This window comes from Balaenoptera borealis, assembly GCF_965194805.1.
Source record: "Balaenoptera borealis genome assembly, chromosome: 2".
Lineage (NCBI taxonomy): Eukaryota > Metazoa > Chordata > Mammalia > Artiodactyla > Balaenopteridae > Balaenoptera > Balaenoptera borealis.
The window spans coordinates 118,816,927-118,841,466 of record NC_138867.1 but is presented as its reverse complement, the minus strand read 5'-3'; the positions used below and the strand labels follow the sequence as shown (position 1 = coordinate 118,841,466).

Here is a 24,540-nt window from a genome sequence, read left to right as displayed (position 1 = left end):
GAGGGGGAGTGGGGGAGGGAAGGATTGGGAGTTTGGGATTAGCAGAGGCAAACTTTTATGTATGCCATGGATGAACAACAAGGTCCTATTGTATAGCACAGGGAACTATATTCAATATCCTACAACAAACCATGATGGAAAAGAATATGAAATAGAATATATATGTATGACTGAGCCACTTTGCTATACAGCAGAAATTAACACAACATTGTAAATCAACTATACTTCAATAAAATTTTAAAAAAAGAGAGAGAAATGCAAATGCAAAACAACAACAAAAATCGCTATCTGAAAACATCTACCAACAACTAAGATAGCCTATCCTGAGCCACCCAGGTATCATCGGTATCCTATTCCTCCCTAATGTTTGGAGGAAACACCCTTTCTGTTTTACAGTGGGTCCATTCTATTTTCTTATAAATTCTTCAATAAAGACTCATTTTTAAGTGAAACCTCAAATAATAAAAAACACCTTATTCCTTGAACCAGTAATTCCACCTTTAGGAATTTATCCTACAGGTATATACTAGTGCCAGTACACCAAAAAACCAATTATATACACAATTTTATACCACAAACACAAATATTTATTATAACATTTGCTTATAATAACTATATAACATATATATAAAATACATACACATACATATATGATATGTAACATCCCAAAGGCCCATCAGTATGGGGATGATTAAATAAACCATGGAATTTCCAAACCATGGAACTGCTATTTGACCCTTAAGAAGAATGAGGTAGAATTACATGTGCTGATAATGGAAAAGTGCCAACATAGTGAAAAAAGCAAATTATAACACAGAGCATTCTACTATCCAATTTGGGCTTAAAAATAAAGTGCTATTTCTAGACCTGAATAGATTACAGTTGTATTAATGAATATAATTATTCATGAAACTGTACTTTTTTGTTATACACACTTTTCTACACAGTTGGCCCTCTGTATCTGCGGGTTCCACAACCTTGGATTCAACCAACAGCAAATCGAAAATATTTGGAAAAAAAATTCCAGAGAGTTCCAAAAAGCAAAGCTTGAATGGCAACCATTTACACAGCATTTACGTGTTAGGTTTTATAAGTAATCTACGTGTGCCACAACTACTGAGCCTGTACTCTAGAGCTCGTGAGCCACAACTACTGAGCCCGTCTGCCACAACTACTGAAGCCCACGCGCCTAGAGCCCATGCTCCGCAACAAGAGAAGCTACAGCAATGAGAAGCCCATGCACCACAACGAAGAGTAGCCCCCGCTCTCCACAACTAGAGAAAGGCCGCACGAAGCAACGAAGACCCAACACAGCCAAAAATAAATAAAATAAATAAATTTATAAAAAATAATAATAATAATAAGTAATCTAGAGATGATTTAAAGTATTCAGAGGATGTGCGTAGGTTATATGCAAATACTATGCCATTTTATCTAAGGGACTTGAGCATCCACATTATTTTGGTACAAGGGGGTCCTGGAACTACTGAGAGATGACTACACACAGTAAAAAATGAAAGTTATCTTTGGGTAATGTCTGCCCCATGGCTTTTAGGAGAAAATAACCTATTTCTTAACTCGTTGAGCAGGAAAGCCACACTTCTAGATGCTTCCAACAACCATCCAGCTACCACTGAGAACATGTTTTGTTCCAGCTCCAGGGCAGGATCCACAGCTGCGAATAGTCCCATGGGTTCCAGGCCAACCTCACCAAGGGCCCCTTCTCCAGCCTTTATTAGTCCTGGATGGTCCTCTGCAGAAGCCAGAGGACTACCTGAATGTAGGACAGCCTTCTGCCTTCAGCTTCTGGAAGGACTCCCCAAAGGTGGCCCTCACTCAGCCCCTTGTCCGACAGCTCCCATAATGCCAGCAAGCCCACCCCCCCACTGCCCACTCCCCCCTTGGGAACTCCAACCACCAGCTGCATCCCACCCCTCAGCTCAGGAACTCCGGTCAGCACCCCACTGATGCTGCTATCTTAAAGCCATGGGGAAGTGAAGGCTGGCTCCTGCTCAGAAAAAAAGGCTGGGGACCTCTGAATTACATCTAGTCATGGGATGTACAGGAGAGCATTGTAACTCTGGAACTTCAAACAGCCAGCCCTCAAAGTGACAATGGAGGGAAAATGAGCCCAGCAAGAGGGAGGGTAGGAAGCAAAAGCAGCAGTGAACAGAAGGGAAAGAAAAAGGGAAGAAAGCTGTTAACAGAGAAAGTGAGTTGAGGAGATTAAAGAATAGGTTAGAGCAGGGAAAGAGAGAAAAGGGAGGAACTCTGCCCCCTGCCAACTTGACAGGACACACTAGAAAGGGACAGTCTATCCCTCCCAACAAGCCTGACAAGGCCACTTCCCAGGCCAGGTCCCTCACCAGCACAGCCCCTGAAAGACAGGCTCTGCCTGCCCCCTCCCAGAGCATTAGACTAGGCTTTGTGGGAAAATTGAAATCTTGACGGCTTAGAAAAAGGCCCCTACAGCTTCATGTGCTGGCAATTTAACTAAGCACCCCTGGTTCCTGCCGGCTACCAGACCAGCCCTGGCTTTGCTCCACCATTAAGTGCGCTCTCCTGACCCTGTGCGGGAGCGGCAGCTCAGTCAGCGCCGCAGGGCGGCTTTAAAGGACAAGAGTGAATTTCACTGAACACCAGCAAGTACCAGTCACACCTGTCATGTGAGCACCCTAAGGACCAGACATCCCAGGGCAGCTCACTGCCCCCCCCTTTCATTTTCACAGAATTTTTTAAAGGAATAGGCATTATGGACAAAAAGGTTAGAAAAAAACACATGCTAGATGATAACTTCAGAGTTCTGTCATTAGTAACATCCACCAAGGGCAACCGTATATATGGTAGACAAGGGGCCCAAAGTAGTATGGAGTATTGATGAATTAAAAACAAAAACAAGAAAACAAACTGCATCCACCCTGAACAAAAACCTGAGTTTTCCAAGAGCACACCTGCACAGAAAGAACAACAGAACACAGCATCAATAAAGTCACATCCCTGGTGGAGGGCCTAGAATTTAATGTAGTATACAGGCTCACCACCACTTGGGCCTCCTTTTGGCAAACCTCATATCAAAACACCAGTGGTTTCAACTGACTGCATGTATTTCTTTTTAGTTCCTAGATTTTTCACTCTGCTGTCTTCCTGGTGTCATATAGCCATGCAGAGTTTCAGGAGATGGGACTCAAGGGGTCCTCTCTGAAGGCCTGCCTACCCCCAAACCATTCCTACCACCTGTTTACTGCCACCTGAAAACATTAACAGAGTGAGTCATATCTTTGGATGAAGGCAGTATTTTTCCAACTGGAGTATGTGGAACAATTTGGGGAATGTGGACAGACAACTTAATTTTAATAGTTATGCTTTTTAATATTTGCTTTCTATTTGTGGCAGGTGATAGTGGTTTCCAATTTAAGCCAATCATAGTTTCCCTTTCAAATAACTTTTAGAGTTTTTTTAAAATGGCATAATTTAAAGAAAAATGTTAAATAATAGTACTGATGGCAAAGAGATAAGACAAAAATCATGCAGGTGGAACACAAATTAAGTGTGAGAAACAGATAAAGTATCCACCTCCAAGCCCTTAGAATGCAACTACCCCTCGCTGGAGTTCTGCCACCATCACACATCGACTATCACCAAGATTTAGTTCAGCAAAGTCAGCAGAACCAGAGGACGCAGAAATTGGATCAGAGATTGACGAATCACACCAGCCTTTTGAGAGGGTGTTGCCAAAGAAAGGCTGGGGGTGGGGGAAGGGGGAACACGGGGTCTGGGGTCTCTGGGAAGCTAGCGGGCAGCAGGAAAGCAGTAAGTATAGGCTTAAAAGACAAGGACTCATGAGATAGGCACGTTCCTACAGAAGTCCCCCTCTTCACACATACTGTCCCAAATGATCCTGCCCGAGGTCCCAATACTGAAAGCTGACCGGTGAAGTACTGAGAGCAGAAGTCTAGCACCACTTCCCAGGTCATCCTCTTCCCAAATACCTTTGCAATTCAATTGTTCCCCACCCCTACCTTTCTTTGAACACTGGCCACGAGGCCAGATAGATTTCAGTCGTGATTTATTTTCTGGGCCAATTCTCTTGAGACTAACTAATGACTCTTTAACACAAATCAGAGAACTGATGAAAGGCATCTGTGAATAAGGCATTACTCTCCAGTGAGTAAATTCAGGTAGATCAAACCCTCCTCTCGGGGCTTCCCTGGTGGTGCAGTGGTTAAGAATCCGCCTGCCAATGCAGGGGACACGGGTTCGAGCCCTGGTCCGGGAAGCCTGTGTGCCACAACTACTGAGCCTGCACTCTAGAGCCCGTGAGCCACAACTACTGAGCCTGCGTGCTGCAACTACTGAAGCCCGTGCGCCTAGAGCCCGTGCTCCACAACAAGAGAAAGCCACCACAGCGAGAAGCCCATGCACCGCAACAAGGAGTAGCCCCCGCTCACCGCAACTAGAGAAAGCCCATGCACAGCAACGAAGACCCAACGCATCCAAAAAAAAAAAAAAAAACCCTCCTCTCACCATGATTACCAAGACTCCCTTAAATCATTCACACACATCACCACAATAAACTGAATATCACAATAAAGAGAGTCACACAAATTTTTTGGTTTCTCAGTGCAGATGAAAGTTATGTTTTCACTATACCGTAGTCTACTGTCTAAAAAAATAATGTACACACCGTAATTTTAAAATACTTCACCGCTGTGGGACTTCCCTGGTGGTCCAATGGTTAAGACTCCACGCTCCCAACGCAGGGGGCACGGGTTGGATCCCTGGTCAGGGAACTAGATCCCACATGCATGCTGTAGCTAAGAACCGGTGCAGCCAAATAAATAAATAAAATAAATATTTAAAAAAAAATACTTTATCACTGAAAAATGCTAACAAACTTCTGAGCCTTCAGTGAGTTGTAATCATTTTTGCTGGTGGAGGTTTGAAGTATTGCAAGAATTACCAAAATGTGACACAGAGAAACAAAGTGAACAAATGCTGTCGGAAAAATGACACCGATAGACACAAGGTTGCCACAAACCTTCTATCTGTAAAAATCACAGTATCTGCTAGGCCCAATAGATCAAAGTACAATAAAATGAGGTATGCCTTTAATCAAAAGGTTCAGAAAAATATAAACCATCCTTTGTTTTTGGCAAAGCCTGATACCAGACTTGCTACCCACAGACACTGGATTCAAACCATTTATCTCCCTTGCTTTTTTTTTTTGTTTGTTTGGCTGCGTTGGGTCTTCATTGCTGCGTGCAGGCTTTCTCTAGTTACAGCGACTGGGGGGCTTCTCTTCGTTGCGGTGCGCAGACTTCTCATTGTGGTGGCTTCTCTTGTTGCAGAGCACAGGACTAGGCACGCGGGCTCAGTAGTTGTGGTGCACGGGCTTAGTTGTTCCGCAGCATGTGGGATCTTCCCGGCCCAAGGATCGAACCCATGTCCCCTGCATCAGCAGGCGGATTCTTAACCACTGCGCCACCAGGGAACTCCCTCCCTTGCTTTAGAAGTGAGGGCCCATCCAGTTTCCTAGCTCTGGTTTTGAGGCCTAAATCAGTACTAATATTCCACATATGTCTCCTAAAAACTACAAAAGAAGTCATTCTAAGCTCACTGCCTTTTGAAGAGCCCTTTGTATATAGTGCCCAAAATGGTGTGAACCTTTTTGGCCAGAGCCTGGAGGGTCAACTCATGCCCAATCCCCTTGCTTCTAAACTGCTGTGTTTTAATTGCTGACTCCCATTTTACAGCCAAGCCAATTAGTAGGGCTGGTCAAGCGTGAGGAGCTTGGAGGCCTAGAACACAGCACTCAATTCAGCCTGAGAAAAACAGGAAGCCTCTCCTGTCAGAACTTCCCTGTGAGAACTATGCCTAGACAACAAATGTCACAAGTCCGAGAGTGGATGTTGTAGTTCTGTAGTTCCCTGGGCACGTCAGCAAGCACCTGAATCTCTATCTGATGGAGGACTGGCAGAGTGACTCAGGAGAATTGAATTTTAAAAGATGACTATTTCACTCCTCATTCAATTTAGTGAGCATTATTGCCCACTTCAGTCTCTGAAGTGCTTAGTAAATAACTCCTTTAGGGTTGAAAGGATGTTGGGTTGAAAGGATGTTGGGTCCAAAGCCCAAGAAGCTGCAAGGTTTACTCCAGGCACTCTAAACCAGCTGGATAAAGTGTGAAACAGTCTGAACTTAGTTACATATGAAATGCAAACATGCACTTACCCTCAGGCCTCCAGATCTGATTATTGGCTTATTGGTAACCAAGCCCAAATACACCCAGAAACAAAAACAAAAAAGCCTTAGGGTGCTGAATGAGGCTTTTACAAAAAAATTTAGAATGTCCACCTCTTTTTTTATTTCACTGCATCTCAAAAAAATACCAATCATCCAAAAATTAAAATATTCTGCTTTGAAAGAGCTCAAATTTCATAAAAGCCTCCCATTAATATTCCTTCAGAACCTCTGTGAAGGACTTCCCTGGTGGTGCAGTGGTTAAGAATCTGCCTGCCAATGCAGGGGACACGGGTTCGAGCCCTGGGCCGGGAAAATCCCACATGCCGCGGAGCAACTAAGCCCACACGCCACAACTACTGAGCTTGTGCTCTAGAACCCGCAAGCCACAACTACTGAAGCCCGCGCACCTAAAGCCCATGCTCCGCAACAAGAGAAGCCACCACAATGAGAAGCCCGCACACCACAACGAAGAGTAACCCCCCCACCCCGCCCCGCTCTCCACAACTAGAGGAAGCCCACGCGCAGCAACGAAGACCCAACAGAGCCAAAAATAAATAAATAAGTAAATTTATGAATAAACAAAACAAAAAAAACCTTGGTGAAGCCTTTCCTTTCGGCGGGGCGCGGCGGCAAGATGGCCGTGCAGATTTCCAAGAAGAGAAGTTTGACACTGACGGCATATTCAAAGCTGAACTGAACGAGTTTCTCACTCGGGAGCTGGCTGAAGATGGGTACTCTGGAGTTGAGGTCCGAGTTACACCAACCAGGACAGAAATCATTATCTTGGCCACCAGGACACAGAATGTTCTTGGTGAGGAAGGGCCGACGGATCCAGGAATTGACTGCTGTGTTTCAGAAGAGATTTGGCTTCCCTGAGGGCAGTGTAGAGCTTTATGCTGAAAAGTTGGCCATAAGCGGTCTGTGCGCCATTGCCCAGGCAGAGTCTCTGCATTACAAGCCCCTAGGAGGCCTTGCTATGCGGAGGACCTGCTATGGTGTGCTGTGGTTTATCATGGAGAGTGGGGCCGAAGGCTGCGAGGTCATGGTGCCTGGGAAACTCCGAGGACAGAGGGCTAAATCCATGAAGTTTGTGGATGGCCTAATGATCCACAGTGGGGACCTTGTTAACTACTATGTTGATACCACCATGCGCCACATGCTGCTCAGACAGGGTGTATTGGGCATCAAGGTAAAGATCATGCTGCCTTGGGACCCACCTGGTAAGACTGGCCCTAAGAAGCCCCTGCCTGATCACGTGAGCATTGTGGAACCCAAAGATGAAATACTGCCCACCACCCCCATCTCCGAGCAGAAGGGTGGGAAGCCAGAGCCACCTGCCGTGCCCCAGCCGGTACCCACAGCATAATAGGGTCTCCTTGGCCGCTGGATCTGGAGTCTGGATGTTGCTCTATAAAGACCTTTAATAAAATCTTTTTAAAAGAAAAGGAAAAAAAAAGAACCTCTGTGAAGGGGGCACTGCCCATTACCCCATTTCAAGGTTGAGGACTGTTTCCGGCCAAGAAAGGAGGGCCTGCCCTTGGGTAACAAAGGTGCAGGCCTAGAACGCTCCGTGGGGGTCCCTGGCTCATACCCTAGCCCTGCCTCTCACCTGGGCCCAGTTCCCCTTAAGGGAGGGTATTTCTGTTCTTCAGCAGAACAGCCAGGTGTTTATCATCGCTTGTGTTGAGGGAAACACTATCCTTTTTTCCTAACATTGACGTCTTAAATTCTCTACCAATGGGAACATTTGTGGGGGCGGCCGGGGTGAATGAAAGCAGAAAATTTCCCAAAACTCTCGGCCTACTTAACTGCCCTGACAGCACATAGTTACAGTGTCTGGGGGAGGGGGAGCGGACTGTTTCCAAAGGAAGCATGATTAGTTGGCCCTTCCAAATAATTCCAAAGACCATTTAGAAAATGGTTAACAGTTTTTTAAAAACGTGGCCCAGAAATCTAATTTCCAGCAGTTCTTAATATTATGGGGCTCCTGGAGAGCCCCATAAAAAACTCTATCATAACAAGCCTGGCCAATGAATAGGTACACGGGAGGAAAAACTCTTTGGGTAAGTGGAAGTATGTGGTAAACACACTTGCTCAATGCTCAAATGACCTGTCTTAAGACATCTTTTACAGAGAATGATGTTGCTGATCTGACTGGGAAGCTCGCTCTCCCCAGCTGCCAGCACTCTGGATTTGTCCTCCCTTGAGTGCTGTACTGGTTTCTCCGTTTAATGCACAAACCAGCTGCAGCCACCTTGCCAAGTTCTCAGCAATTCCCTCAACTGCCTTTTACTGTACAGGATTCCTGGAGTCCAATTCTGTTTTCTGGAGTCAAACAAATACAAAACAAATTGGTGAGAAGTTTCAGCTATTTCACTTCCTCCCAGAAAACAGAAGTTTGTGAAAGGTTCAATCTAAAAAGGACAACTGTGCTTTTTTTGGTCATAGGATCAGTAAATTTCAGAGCTGGAAAAAAACCCATATATCACCAAATCATTCCTCTTCAAAAATCAAAATATCTTCTTCCTATTTCTCAAGAATTTAAGACAAAATGGCCAATTAACACTTAAGCAGCCTTACCTAAGAAGCCCACAAACTGAGGGTAGCAGGTAGGAAAGGGGAACTCTGTTCTACAATTAACGAAGAGAAGGGGGGGTCCTCTCAGCTTCCCCAATGCCCCCATTCATGTTTGGGGCACTGATTACCCTTCAATAACTTCCCTGCCATTAAATCTCCTACCACTCGCTCAGGGTTGGGTTTCACCCTGGGGATAAGAGGTGTTTGTAGAACACTCTGAAATTTCTAAAGGGTAAGTGCTGTGGACAATACAACCTCAGTGCATATCAAGGGAAGCAAAGCCCTCAGAGAGTCATTAACTCACCCGGCCAAATGAGAAGAGAAAATGAGCCGCAGCTGCGTGCTTCCTTTCCCGCAAGAGAAGGAATTTTTTTTAAATCTGCTAACAGTGGCCGGGGTAATTGGCACCTGGCTGCCTGCTCCCACATCCTTGTCCGCTACAAAGATTTCAGAAGCAGGGTTCACAGAATCCCAACGGACCAGAGTTCTAGGCGTTGTCACCTCTTTTCCAAGCTATTACAACAGCCTCCTCGGTGTCTCTCCATCCCAGTGTTCCCCTACCCCAACCCAGCCGACGCTTCAGTGGCTCCCCACGGTACACAAACCCTCAGCTGAGCGCTCAAAGAGTTCTTCCCAACCGGCCCTAAATCTCCAAACTTCCCCTCCGCCCCCAAAACCGCCCTAGCACTCGGTCCAGTAAGTCACCGAATCGTCTTTCCCTTACCTCCAGCGCAAGGCTCAAGGTCTCCTTCTCCAGAGGTCCCCTTTCCCTCCCTCTACTCGTCCAACGCCCACAGCTGCCGGAGATTAGCCGCCCCCCTCAGGGCTCCGCTCAGATTTCACTTCCTCCAACAGGTCTATTCAGATCCCTATACACCGTTCTCAACAGTCAGGATTCCTTTCCCCCCGCAACACCTTTCCTGAACACACCCGGCCCCTGCTCCCACCCGCGGGGCTCCCGAGCGCTCTCCCGCCCCCAGCAGGCCCGGCTCAGAGCACGGAGTGGATCCCCGGCAGCGCCCTAGAAATCGCAGCCCAAGGCGAAGAGATGCAGAAGCCTCCCGCAGACGTCCCGCGAGACCGGGTGTGGCGAGCCCAGCTCTCAGCCGACTCCTCGCAACGCGGAGCCCCTTAGTCCACTGCCCAGAGGCCGGGCGGGCGGCGCTGGCTCTTCCCAGTCTCCGCCAGCGGCGCTGCGACGGGACCCGGAGGAGCAGCCGCGATGAGCCGGGGTGGGCATCGGGCCGGCTGCAACCGCTCCCCAGCTCCCGGCCTCTCTCCCAGCCCGTGCGCGCTCCTCGGCCGGAGCCGGCCCATCCCGCCCCGGGGCCCTTCGCTCTTCCGGCGTCCTCTGGGGAGCTCGGGGGTGCGCAAAACCCCGGAAGGGCCCTGCCCGCGCCTCACCCCCTCCCTGGTCCCAGCTTGGCCGGGTCCGGCTCCGCCGCACCTTACCTCTCTTCTCTTCGAACCTGCTAGGCACTGGTTCGGCCCGGACCCGCTGGGATCAGACGAGACTGCACAAGTGGCGCCGTACCTGCCAAGGAGCGAGTGAGGAGCCTGGGCGCGTCTGACGTCACAACCGGCCCGAGCGCCGCGAGCTCGGAGTCACCTGATCACCTTGGCAACCCGCAAGGGGCGGGGCGGGGCGAGGCGGTGGGCGGTGTCACAACAAGAGCCCAGTCCCCTGCAGCTGGGCCTGGAAGCGCCTCCTGGAGCGCTGCCGGGCTGTTAGCGACGCGGAGACTCGAGGTCCGTCTCTGGCCTGGCTGCTCAGGCCTCCGAGTTGGGATGGATACCTGAGACTCCAACAGGCACTCCCCTCAAGTTCGATCAGTGCTCCGAGACTCCAGACGTTATCCCCTCGCCGCCAGTGCAAGTGCCTGGCTGGCAGAGCCTGTGTCCCCACCGTACCCTGTTCAGTGCGTGGCACGCAGGGTTCGCTTGTGGGCTGCTCCTCTCCGTGTTTTCTGGGTCTAGACCCAAGTAGGTTCGAGGGTTTGCTCCGCGAACTGTACCTGAGAGGACTGGGGCTGAGGCTGATAACTGGATTGCTCTCTGGCAACTTTCCCCATAAGCCTCTCAACAAGTAGTGCAGCCTTTGCTGGAGAAAGTAATAAGACTTCATTCATTCAGGAGAGGGGACGAGACGGGCTGTAGCCCAGGCCCAGACCTCCTGCCCTGAAGGCCTCCTTCTATTCCAACAGAAAGAGAAAGCACTGAAACACTCCCAGAGCAAAGCCTAGAACAAGCCTGAAAGTCCTACTTGAAAAGCTTTTTTGTTTTGCAGATTAGATATCGATTTTCTCTTCAATTTCCTCCCCTTGCTCACTATAATCATATGCCTGCACCTCTATGACTTTCCATTTGCTAGACATAGACCATCTGCTTCAAAATGAAAATCTAACACTCCATGGAGGTCCTGGTTTGAAAGCCACTGCTTATTTCATCCCGTCACTTTCTGAGTTCCATTTAAGTTTTACTCTTCTAGTCCCTGCACCACTATGGAGGTTTCATGTATGTCGTCCTTCCCTCTCAGCCTGTGGGATTTTAAACCAAAAAGTTATTTTATAAATAACTTCTAGTGAGCACATTTTGGTGCCTGGCAATGAGCAATGCCAGGCTGCTTGAGGCATGATCCTTGAAGATCAGGAGTTTATCGGTGGTGCACCTCATATCCAAGTACCACCTGTACTGTTTACTTAATAGTTTCATTTTAAGTGACACTTCTTTATTTTTATACATTTACTTAAAAAAGAAACTAGCGGGACTTCTCTGGCAGTCCAGTGGTTGAGACTTCGCCTTCCAATGCAGGGGATGCGGGTTTGAGCCCCGGTCGGGGAGCAATGATCCCACAGGCCTCGTGGCCAAAAAACCAAAACAGAAAACAGAAGCAATATTGTAACAAATTCAATAAAGACCTTAAAAATGGTCCACATCAAAAAAAAAAATCTTAAAAAAAAAAAAGAAACTAGCATACAAACGGGAATAAAAGACAGTTGTGAAAGATAGTCATGACTCCAGTCAGAGTTACACTAATAGGAGAGAAGAGATTTAAAACATGAGCCCGGGTCCCAAAGGTCAGAGATTAGGAGGCAGGAAGATGGTGGGAGCAGGGCAGGGGCAGTCACACCTGGGGTGGCAGATCTGAGGAGGGGAACTCCAACTGCAGGTTAGGGACAGGTTGGGGAAGAGTTGGGCTAGAATGAGGTTTGAGGGAGGCAGTGGAGGGGAGAAGTGCTAGGAGCAGAGAGACTGGAGAAGGGGTCTAGAGAAAGGAGAAGGAGCAGTGGTTTGGGGAGAGGCTGCTGAAAGGAAACGTGTACTAACAGCATTAAGGGAGGGGAGGCTGAGAGGCTGCAAACGTGAGGATTGCAGAGAAGGAGGAGCAGGTGAGAAGAACCTGATGGAGGCCTGAGGGGAAAGCACAGGGCCTCTGAGGCTCTAATGCGGTCAGGGCAAGGTGAGGGTGAGGGAGAAGGCGGAGATAACTGCCCCGGCAAGGGAGCGAGGCTGGAGAGGGCAGCTGGGACATATGGGGTCATGCTGGGGGAGAAGAGATGAAAGAACAGTGTTTTCAGTAAGGTCCTTGGCCACTCCTCTTTTACTGAGCTGCTTGGGTGTGACAGGGCATAACCACCAAAGGAAAAATAGAACGTTCCCCACCCCCATCCCCACCACCCCCTTGAGGAAGGAGCACTATCATATGAGTACAAACTCAAGGAATGTTACTTGGCAGCATCCAAGAACCAGAGACATGGCCAGGGAGCACATCCCACATGACTCTTTTCTAGGATTTGACCTCAAGTCCCAGGAGTAAGCAGCCAGCCAGATGTAGAAGTCACTGGAGTTTCTTCACAAGTTTCCATTCCCAGAAATAAAGAAAAATGTCTGTGTGGAAGGTCCTGACAAAGCATATTTTTTGTGAAAGTCCATTAGCCACTGGAACTGCAATGGATTTTCAACATTTGTGAACTCAGGAGAACCATCCAAGGATTGTGGAGGCAGCATGATGCAGGGGTTGGGAATTTGTGCTCTGAGGTTTGTTCATTTTGTGAAATCAGACAAGTTACCCACCTTCCTTGAGCCTCAGTTTTATCTGTAAAATGGGTATAATACCTAACTCAGGAGACTGTCATCAACTTGAGGTGAATTCTAGGTCAAAGGAAGAACCCAGATTCACAGTTTTTCAGAAGACCATTTAAAAAATCATTGTAGGGCTTCCCTGGTGGCACAGTGGTTAAGAATCTGCCTGCCAATGCAGGGAACATGGGTTCAAGGATCCCATGTTCAAGCAGCCTGGCATTGCCTCATTGCCAGGCACCAGGAAGATCCCACATGCCGCAGAGCAGCTAATCCCATGTGCCACAACTACTGAGCCTGTGCTCTAGAGCTCGCGAGCCACAACTACTGAGCCCAAGTGCCACGCTACTGAAGCCCACGCGCCTAGAGCCCATGCTCCACAACAAGAGAAGCCACTTCAAGGAGAAGCCCGCGCACTGCAACGAAGAGGAGCCCCAGCTCACCACAAATAGAGAAAGCCTGAGCGCAGCAATGAAGACCCAACGCAGCCAAAAATATAAATAAATTAATTTTTTAAAAAATCGTTGTATTTTCATTGGACCCCATTTGTTCACTCACCAATTGGGTGAAAGAATGTTTCTTGGATGCCTAATGTACACTCCACACTGTGATGGATATGAAAGGAGCAAGTTCTCTGACTCGGTCCTCCAGACATCACACTCCTGATAGGACAGTGAGACAGCATGAGAGCTCACAAAGCCTCTGTGAAATTGAGTGCTAAACTATGTCATGCCCTACTCTGCCCTCAGCATTCAGGGAGAGGGATGCCATGCCAGCTGCATTGGCTGAAGTGGGATGTATAAAAGAAAGGGTCTGGAACAAAGCCTGAAATTTGGAGGATTTGGAGAACTGGTGAGAGAAGAGAGCATTCTTGGTTATATCATCTGGACTACATGAGCACCTGGGGCAGGGGCTCAGTAAATATTTGCTGAATGAATATATGAATGAATGAATGAATGATTGAACAAATAAGCAAAGGCAATAACACTAGAGAATGGTGGGCATAGCCATAAGATCAGCCTAAGTGAACTGTGGAAATTGGACAGTTGTGAGAAATAAGGTAGAGAAAGACACAGCAGATTGTAGAGGAGCTTTTGAGACAGCAAAACATTCTGATAGGAACATGGGGTCTGGAGCCAGAGTGACAGGGTCGAACTCCATCACTTATTGGTCACATGACCTTGAGTAAGTTATTTAACTTCTCTGTGCGTTAGCTTCCTTATCTGGAAAAAAATAGGGATAACATTGTTATCTACTTTACAGTGTTTTTATTTCCCACCCTCATCCCCACCCCCAGTGTAGCTATAGTGTTATTTTGAGGATTAACTAAGATAATGCATATGAAACCTAAATGTGGTGCTTGGCACATAGTAAGTGCTCCAAACTATTCACTTTTTTTTATTATTAGTGTTAGTTTTATTAAGGCCTGAGAAGAGTATAGATTTAATACAAAAAGTATAGGAAACCACTGAAGCTCCTCAGAATGGGAAATGGGAATGGGATGCAGTGTTTTGTAAAGAATCATTTAGCAGCAGATTTCAACCTGGTCAGAGGGGAGAGTAGGGGCAAAGGTGCGGCCCCAAAGGGTAAGGAAGGGCTGACCAAGGACTAGAAACCACCCCTCCTGAAAAAGAGAAAGACTGCGCCCCCTTGCTCACACGTGTGTGGCGGTCAGAGCCTGGCAGGCAGAGGCGCTCAGTAACCCTGTTAAATGAACATCTCTACATGCTGCACAAGTCAAACAATGACTTTTTGGAGCTCTCAGGCTCAATGGCAAACACTGTGGAATTCTCCTAAGAACAGAGTTTTAAAGCACTGGAGAAATCCACTAAGACTTGGCCTCTGGCTTATTTCAATGTCTTCCCCCCATGGAAGCAGTTAAATGAACACATGTGAAAGGAAAGCCAGTGAGTGTGGCCAGCACATGTACAAAACCCAGAAAAGAAGGACCAGATTCTTTTTTTGTGTGAGGGTATTAAAGAAAGGAGGAAAAAATTTCACTTCTACTGTGCACTAGCTCACTGCTCTGCCTGGTTCTAATGGAATTTGAGGTTCATGTGAAGGAGAAAGAGGCATGAGTTTGCTTCTGGTCATGGTTCAAGGTTTGGGTTTCACCTGAGCAATGAGTCTCACAGTTTTATGCCTCTTTTTCTGATTTACATTTTCGAATTCCAATTTGCTAGTCAGGAGTGTCTCCATCTCCACTGCAAGTGACTAAAATGCTGTTCAAATCAGTTTAAGAAAGAGGGAGAGAGAATTTATTGGCTCTTGAAACCAGGAGTCCAGAGGCAAATCTGAACTTCAGGCATAGCTGGATCCAGGCACTCAAACAGTATCACCAGGAGTCTCCTCTCTTGCTCTCTCAGCTCTCTTTTCTCTGCATTCTCAGGCAGTCCCTCTGAGAGTGTCAGAATTACATTCTCATAGCAAAAAGTTCCCAGCAGACAAAAGGCTTTCTCTTTCCCAACAGTACTAAGAAAAGCTCCAGACTGGAGTCTGTTTGCATCGGCTTTGGGTAACGTGCTTTTCTCTGAATGTGTGGTTGCAGCCAGGGGATGTGACATCTTGGCTAGTTCCATGCTGTCCTCTGGAGCCTGGGAGTAAGGTTAGGCCCCCAAACCCCACAGTTTAAAATTTGGAAGGAACAGCTTCCCCAGGAAAATAGAAGCTTAGTTACCAGCACTAGGAAGAACGGATGCCTAGCAAACAAAAAACACAGCTGACCCCTACAGGCCACCGATACCAAAACCACAAGCTTATTGAAGAGTCCTGTAGGCACATGTAACATAATATTCCAATATTATTCCAGTAGGATAGCTTTGAATCCACTTGGGGGCCAACTCACCTTCCGTATTTCCAGGAAAGTTGCATCCACTGGGGTGCAAACTCCAGCACTCAGAGGTTGTCTTGCTGAGATCATGGCATAGAACCCACCATTGGTTTTACCTAAGTGCACTCTCCTCTCTGGAAGTATTACTTCTGAAGAAAGTGCTTCAGGGAGCACTTCATGCTTTAAATGTGTTTGTACAGCACCTTGAGTTCTCAAGAGGCATCACATAAAGCCGTGCAATTTTAATTGTGACTTTTTGAAGCACTGATTCCTGAAGTGGCCTGGCATTCGGATAATGATCTTAGAAACCCAGCCCTGGAGGAAAACACATTTTTCTCCTAGGCTGTGACTCAACTGAGTATGAAGTTCCCATCAACTCTTAAGAATCTCCCTACTTTTTGATATTTTGAAAATAAGAAAAAAAATCAGCACATATAAATTTGAAATACTCAGCCCATATGTCCATTTGCATTTATATTTATACAATGGACTAATGATGATTTAGTACATGACATATGAAGAATAAGAACTCAGGGAAACATTAAATCCACATATTCAGTCAGCACATTTACTAAGTGCCAACCGCCAACCATGTGCCAGGGACTGTACTAAGCTCTAGAGATGTAGGAATAAGCAAAACAGATTTTCAAAATCCTTGCTTATATCAAACTTACATTTCAGTAGGTGTGTCCATTTGTATACAGTGTTGGGTCTGCCCTGCGTCATTGACAGGAATTAGTCATAATCACCAATAAACATACAGGGCAAATTCTCAGTGAGTGCTTCCTCTAAGGCAAGGCTTCTGGCCAGTGCTCTGCATGCATTATCTCATTATTCTCTTCTTCCTAGGGATTAAAAACAGGCTTCAGAGAGATGTAGACACCTGTTCAAGGGGCCCTAGGAGGTAAGGGGTGGGCCAAGACTGAAACTCGTTTCTCCGTATCTGCCTTTTAACTTGTACCCTTTCTTAGGGTGTGGAAGGAGGAGGATGGGGAGTGGTGGGGTTATGGCAAACTGGAGAGCAAACTCTGTGCAAAGGGAGCCACTATCTGGCCACTTGGCCCAGGGGAATGTGGCCCAGTGCGGCCAAGTTTTCTGATTTTTTTCAAGAGAAGATGGCAAACAGGATTTTGATGTGAAAACCAATTTTAAAAACACTGTGAAAGCCAATCAAAATCTGTCTGAGCATCATTCAGGCCACAGGTCTGCCCCTCCATGAAATAGCACTCCCCAAAACTAAATGTGGGTAGAAAAATGCAAATACAACTCTGATTCTTGCACAAAGTAGTTGTCAGGTTGATTTGATAAGGCTAAGGCAAACAGGTGCCCCTGTTTACCAATAAGGCAAAGTCCTTAATGAAAGGTAACTGAGGGAGCAGCTGGAGCATTTCAACCCCCCTACCGTGGAGGAGGTTGCATTGAGCCATCTTAGGCTGGGTTGACAGGCCACGCTTATCGGAAAGGGAAAATTTAACTTCAGGGCGGGCTTCGTGTTGCATCTGAGGTCCTAATAATGATCATTATGCTGTCAGCACACAAGATGTAGTTCAAAATAATTCTCCTCCTAAAAGTCACATTCTGCTCACTTCCTGGCCCTTCCTTGCCTCTTCCCCTCCGCCCCAGGCCTCCCACGCTCAGCAAGCCTTTCCTCTTACCCACCCTGTTTGCCAGGGGATGGCAGCCACAGGACAGACGGTGGTCTCATCACTGGGGTGGTCTGAGACTGGAACAGAGTTGGTTGCCTATAGGTGGCAGTGCCTCTTCCTGTCCTGGCCTTTGGAGGGAGGGAGGGGGCACAGGAGAGCTTCTATGTTTAAAAAACATTTGCACCATCAATAGACTGAAACTCTACAAGACAATAGTTTTGCTTAAAATGTGTAAAGGAATTCCCATCTTCTGGATCTTAGCAAGATCAGAAAACCTCTGTTTACTACAAGAATTGTTTCAGAAAGGAAAGTGAAATCTGGCACATGAAAAATCCCCTTTCTATCTGCTCTCAAGATAGTAACTTTGCAGACATATGCCATGTGTATTCCATCACAGCAAAACAATGCTGTCGTGCACTGGGGACAGATTTGCTGCTGCTGCTGAGGCTGCTGCTGCCACGGCCGCCTCCACCACCTCCTTCTGTTGCTTGGATAAAGCTGAGGCATGTGGCACTGCTGTGAGATTCTTAGAAGATGGGCAATTGTTCCTGGCTGGGACCCTACAAGTCGATTTGTACCATGAGGCTCTAAATCCTAGCTCCTCGGGCCCTGGGAACCTTTTTTTTGGAAAACACACTAAGGACTCAGACACTTTCTGAAAGGGATAGGACAAGGAAAACGTGTACTCTCCCCCATCCCTTGCTTGGACGATCATTTAAGACAGCGGTCCCCAACCTTTTTGGCACCAGGGACTGGTTTCATGGAAGACAATTTTTCCACGGACTGGGGGTGGGGTGGGGTGGGGGGATGGTTTTGGGATGATTCAAGCACATTACATTTATTGTGCACTTTATTTCTATTATGATTACATTGTAATATATAATGAAATAATTATACAACTCACCATAATGCTGACAGGAGGCGGAGCTCAGGCGGTAATGTGTGTGGTGGGGAGCAGCTGTAAATACAGATGAAGCTTCGCTTGCTCGTCCACCACTCACCTCCTGTTGTGTGGCCCGGTTCCTAACAGGCCACGGACTGAAACCGGTCCATGGCCCTGGGTTTGGGGACCCCTGATTTAAGAGGTGAAGTGACTTCTCCCACTCGGGGAGGCAGGGTAATGCTATGATTAGGAGTGTCCAGAGACCTGCATTCCAGCCCCGGTTCCCCTACATCCTCATCTTGGAACCCAGAACATTTTACTAAATGTTTTTGGGCCTCAGTTTTCTCATTTGTTAAGTGGAAATAATAATAGGCCCAGGCACATAGAGATGTCGCAAGGGTAAATTGATGTGCGCAAAAGCTGCTCTCTTTGCACAGAGCACTTCTCCAGGTCACCGAAGCCTCCATGTATCCCCACCATGGCTACCCTCCATCCACACCCTCGGAGAGGGAACAAGTTAAAAGGTATCTGCTTCATCTTGGCCCTACCACTAATTTCTGTGGCTCCTTGGTCAGGTGATCAGGAGTTACACATGACGACCAGGGCCACTCTAGTGCAATTCTTTTTTTTTTTTTAATTTTATTGAAGTATAGTTGATTTATAATGTTGTGCTTAATTTCTGCTCTACAGCAAAGTGACTCAGTTATACACATATATATTCTTTTTCATATTCTTTTCCATTATGGCTTATCATAGGATATTGAATACAGTCCCCTGTGCTATACATTAGAACCTTGCTGTTTATCTCTAGTGCAACTCTTTAGCTGCAGCAGGGGAGACCTTTGCACCCACTACCCCCAGAGCCTTATTTTGGACACCACCTTTGCCTGAATTTCTGGCTGCTTTGGCCACAGTCCAGATGAGAGTGTGCCTGTCGTCCACCTCCTGCTCCAGGCCCCTCCCTGGAGAGGCCAAATTGACAGCTCTGTAGGTGTGGGGTCCACCTGCGTCAGAGTGGGAGGGGCACTGGGTACACATGCAGTTTCCTGGGCTCCATCCTAGACCCACTGCTTCCGAATCACTGGGGCCAGGGCCTAGGAATCTTCAAGTAACAAGCCCTCTGAGGGAGCAGAGCCCATAAAAGTTAGCATTTATGGCCCTCTGGTGCCTCAAACTCTGTAGATGTTTTCCTCAACCTGTCTCTCCTCATGTGTCCGGCTTAACTGGACCACCGTCCTGCAGGGAAGCCAGGCCTTCAAGCCAGAGACCTGAAGTTCCCTGAGTTCGGGATAGTCCTGATTACCTTGTAGCAGAGTTTGGCCCTTCTGCCTGCCCCATTCGTCCTTGTTCAGGCCTTCCCTGTGATTTCACACCAGAACCAGCGGTCTTGCTCTCCATGTGCCCAATCTAGAGGTCTTGATCCGAAATATAAACTTGGCCCTAATACTCTCTTACTTAAAATTCTCTAGGGGTTTCCCATCCCCTGCAGGATCAAGTCTGATGAGGCGTTTATTTATGTATTTTGGCCGCACCTCACCACATGTGGGATCTCAGTTCCCTGACCAGGGATCGAACCCTTGCCCCCTGCAGTGGAAATTCGGAGTCTTAACCAATGGACCGGCAGGGAAGTCCTTGATGAGGCATTTAAAAGCCTTTCTCTTCAACCTCAGATCTCCTGCCACTCCCCTAGAGGCAAAACTCCAACTAGACTTATGTTATGCTCAGGTCTTTGAATGTTCCATGGAGCTGCTCACCTCTGGGCTACTATAGACACAGCACCCTCCACTGGAACACCCTTTCTCCTCTGCTACTCTTCCTTCAAGTCTTGGCTGAAATGTCACCTCCTCTGGGAAGCCTTCCCAGATGTTCCCAGGTAGCGCTGACTACTCCCTCCTCTTTCCCTGTACACGTCCCCAGAATATCACCCATGACCCTGTATTGCCTTTATTTGCTTATCTGTTTCTGCTCCACTAGACCCATGAGGGATTTGCATTTTATTCATTTCAAATTCCACACCTTTATTGGGGCTGATAAGGTCATACGTGATCTGGCTTCTGCCCAACTCTCCACCCTGTCCGTACCACTCTCTGCCCTACCCACTTCACCTAGTCACACTGGCCTTCAGACTGGTCCCAAGATTATCAAACTCCTTCCTGTTCTGGGTCTTTGTTCCTGCATTGACTTTTTTCTGGAATGGCCTCCCCTAGATCTTTCCATGGCTGTCTCCCTCTTGACATTCAAATCTCTGCTCAAATGTCACCTCCTCAAGAATCACTTGGCCAACCAATCAAAAGTAATCTTCCTTCCCCCCATTCTCTCTTACATACCATATTTTCTTCCCTTCGTAGCATTTATAGTTAATTCACTTTAAAAATCAGCCTTATTGAGGTATAATTTGCATACAATAGAATGCACATGTTTAAGGTGTACAGTTATGTGAGTTTTGACAAATACCCAAGTATCCACCACTCTACGAAAGATATAGAATATTTCCATAATCTGTACAGTTTTCCTGAGTCCTCTTTCCAGTCAATATCCTCCTTCCCCATGGCCAGCCCCAGTCAATCTCAGCTCTGCTTTCTGTTCCCATAGCTTCATTTTGCTTGTTCTAGAACTTCATTTAAATGTAATCATCCAGGGATTTCCCTGGTGGTCTAGTGGTTAGAATCTAGTGCTTTCACTGCTGTGGCCTGGGTTCAATCTCTGGCCAGGGAACTGAGATCCCACAAGCCACGCAGTGTAGCCAAAAACAAAAAAACCCAGTGTAAATATAATCATCCAGTATGTACTCTCCTGTCTGGCCTCTTTCACTCAGCATAATGTTCTGGAGGTCCATTCATGTTGTAGCATTTATCAGCATTTGTTTCTTTTTATTACTGAGTAGTAAGCTATTGTATGAATATACCACAATTTATCTATTTGCTTGTTGATGGACACCTGGGCCATTTCCAGTTTTGGGCTATTATGAATAATGCTGCTTTGACTTACAGACATAGAAAACAAACTTATGGGCTTCCCTGGTGGCGCAGTGGTTAAGAATCCGCCTGCCAATGCAGGGGACAAGGGTTCAAGCCCTGGTCTGGGAAGTTCCCACATTCTGCAAAGCAACGAAGCCCGTGTGCCACAACTACTGAGCCTGCGCTCTAGAGCCTGCGAGCCACAACTATGGAAGCCCGCGTGCCTAGAGCCCGTGCTCCTCAACAAGAGAAGCCAATGTAATGAGAAGCCCACGCACCGCAGTGAAGAGTAGCCCCCGCTCGCCGCAGCTAGAGAAAGCATGCACGCAGCAAGGAAGATCCAATGCAGCCAAATATAAATAAATAAATTTAAAAAAGAAAACAAACTTATGGTTACCAAAGGGGAAAGGGGTGGCAGAGGAATAAATAAGGAGTTTGGGATTAGCAGATACAAACTACTATATATAAGAGATAAACAACAAGGTCCTACTGTATAGCACAGAGAACTATATTCAATACCTTGTAATAAACTATAATGGAAAAGAATCTGAAAAAGAATATCTCTATCTATCTATCTATCTATCTATCTATCTATCTATCTATCTCTCTATGAATCACTTTGCTATATACCAGAAACTAAGATGACACTGTAAATCAACTATACTTCAATTTAAAAAAATCTAAAATTAAATAAATAAATAAATAAATAAATAAATAAATAAACCTGCTATGACAATTCATGACAAGTCTTTGTGTGGACATACATTTTCTTTTTTCTTGTCTTTTGTGTGTCTGTGTGTATGTGTGTTGCTAGTAATTACCTTATTCACTTAATAAATATTTATTATGTACCAGGCCCCCGGGAACAGGAGTAGGGGCGTGGGGAGAGGGGGACTGGAAAGAAGGAAAGCAGGACAATGGTGTGTTATGGAGTTGGTCACCACTGTGGGCAAGTGGGGCTCAATCCGGCGGGGAGGACCTGCTGAGGAGCAACACGGAGGGCACCTCAGAACTGTCCACCAAGCATCAGAGAAGCGAGCGTATATCTGTGGGTCCAGGGTTGCCCCAGTAGGGTTAAGTTCCTCACACTTCCAGGCCACAGTGCTTGAGTCCAGACACAAGCCTGGGCAGAAGGCAAGACCTGTGGGGAGCAGCTAACCCAAGGGGCTTTAACCTGCCCCAAAACTGGTTGTCATGGCGACGGCTGAGTAAAAGGTGGGCCAGGATGGGAGGAGGGTCACAAGAGGTCTCCGATACACATTCATTCAACAAATATTTATTGAGTGTCTCCTATGTGCCAAGCACTGTGTTAAGCACTGGAAACAGTCATCAAAAAGCCAATCCCTGTCCTTATGGGGGAGACAGACAGTAAACAGTTCAGTAATTGATATAGTATTGTGTCAAGCAGAGATAAGTGCCTTGAAGAAAAATAAAACAGGGTAGAATTGTGAGCTGAGTGGAGGGATGGGGCTCATTTGGACCATCAGGGTAGGCCTCTGAGAAGCTGATATTAGACAGAGAGTAAATGGAGCGAGAAACTGAGTCACCTGGATACCGAGGGTAAGAACATTCCAGCGGACCAAGCTTAGGGTGTCAGAAACAACAGGGAGGTTGCTGCGGCTGGAGCCGAGTGAGACCCAGGGGTCAGGAGAGAGGGTCTGGCAGGCCTCAGAAATGAGCTTGAATTTTATTCTTAGTGTGATGTGAAGCGTATTTTAAGAAGGGTCGTGACACGGTCTTACTTACGGTTTAAGAGTTATGTGGGGTTGTATTACACGTGTATTAGAATGGCTGACATTTTTATAAAAAAGTGATAATACCCAGTGCTGGCAGGAATGCAGAGCAACCGTAACCCTCATACAATGCTGGTGGGAATGCAAAATGGTAGAGCCAGCTGGCAAAACAGTTTAGCCATTTCACATAAATTTACACTTACCATGCAACCCAACAATCCCACCCTTAGGTATTTACCCAAGTGAACTGAAGCTTATATTCTCACACAAACCTGTTGCACAGATGTTCACAGTAACTTGATTCATAATCACCAAACACTGGAAACAATTCAAATATCCTTCAACTGGTGAATGGCTAAACAGTGGCACATCCATGTAAGAATACTACTTAGCAATAGAAAAGAACAAACTACCAATCATACATGCAACAACCTGGAGGAACCTCAAGAGCCTTACGCTTAGTGAAAAAATTCAATCTCAAAAGGTTGCATACTGTATGATTTCATTTATACAACATTCTCAAAATGACAAAACTATGGAGATGGAGAACAGATTAGTGGTTTCCAGGGGTCAGGGAGGAGGACCAGGGAGGCATGAAGTGGGAATGGGTGTCACTACAAAGAGGTAGCACTAGAGAGTTCTTCCTAGTGATGTTAACAGTTGTGATGTAACAGTTATCAATCTCTTTTTAAATTTTAATTTTATTTATTTATTTTTATACAGCAGGTTCTTATTAATTATCCATTTTATACATATTAGTGTATATATCTCAATCCTAATCTCTCAATTCGTCCCACCACCCCCACCCCCACCACCCTGCTTTCCTCCCTTGGTGTCCATACGTATCTTCTCTACATCTCTGTCTCTATTTCTGCCCTGCAAACTGGTTCATCTGTACCATTTTTCTAGATTCCACATATATGCATTAATATATATTTGTTTTTCTCTTTCTGACTTACTTCACTCTGTATGACAGTCTCTAGATCCATCCACGTCTCTACAAATGACCCAATTTCATTCCTTTTTATGGCTGAGTAATATTCCATTGTATATATGTGCCACATCTTCTTTATCCATTCGTCTGTCAATGGACACTTAGGTTGCTTCCATGTCCTGGCTATTGTAAATAGTGCTGCAATGAACATTGGGGTGTATGTGACTTTTTGAATTATGGTTTTCTCTGGGTATATGCCCAGTAGTGGGATTGCTGGGTCATATGATAATTCTATTTTTAGTTTTTTAAGGAACCTCCATATTGTTCTCCATAGTAGCTGTATCAATTTACATTCCCACCAACAGCGCAAGAGGGTTCCCTTTTCTCCACACCCTCTCCAGCATTTGTTGTTTGTAGATTTTCGGATGATGCCCATTCTAACCAGTGTGAGGTGATACCTCACTGTAGTTTTGATTTGTATTTCTCTAATAATTAGTGATGTTGAGCAGCTTTTCATGTGCCTCTTGGCCATCTGTATGTCTTCTTTGGAGAAATGTTTATTTAGGTCTTCTGCCCATTTTTTGATTGGGTTGTTTGTTTTTTTTAATATTGAGCTGCATGAGCTGTTTATATATTTTGGAGATTAATCCTTTGTCT

General features: G+C 46.3%; 1 protein-coding gene, 1 long non-coding RNA gene and 1 pseudogene across 7 annotated transcripts in view; 1 reads left to right on the top strand and 2 right to left on the bottom strand.

Moving 5' to 3' along the window:
- Window positions 1-10,429, bottom strand: part of CYSTM1 (cysteine rich transmembrane module containing 1) — a 70,341-nt gene extending 59,912 nt beyond the window's left edge. The window contains exon 1 of one of the 4 annotated variants that reach the window (XM_082378724.1): window positions 10,273-10,429. The gene's annotated coding sequence lies outside the window, so the exon portion shown is untranslated. Of the gene's footprint in view, window positions 1-9,544; window positions 9,716-9,878; window positions 10,106-10,272 lie in introns of those variants that run through there. The other 3 variants (XM_082378727.1, XM_082378726.1, XM_082378725.1) reach the window with 3 other exon arrangements.
- Window positions 6,863-7,702, top strand: LOC309622673 (small ribosomal subunit protein uS3 pseudogene; annotated as a pseudogene). The gene has a single exon. The product of its transcript is annotated as a small ribosomal subunit protein uS3 pseudogene (transcript).
- A 2,717-nt stretch (window positions 10,430-13,146) lies between the features above and the next one.
- LOC309622691 overlaps window positions 13,147-24,540 on the bottom strand; it is a 34,025-nt gene continuing 22,631 nt past the window's right edge. The window contains exon 3 of one of the 2 annotated variants that reach the window (XR_014241058.1): window positions 13,147-17,504. This is a non-coding gene — a long non-coding RNA (uncharacterized lncRNA). The remainder of the gene's footprint in view (window positions 17,505-24,540) is intronic. The other variant, XR_014241059.1, reaches the window with a different exon arrangement.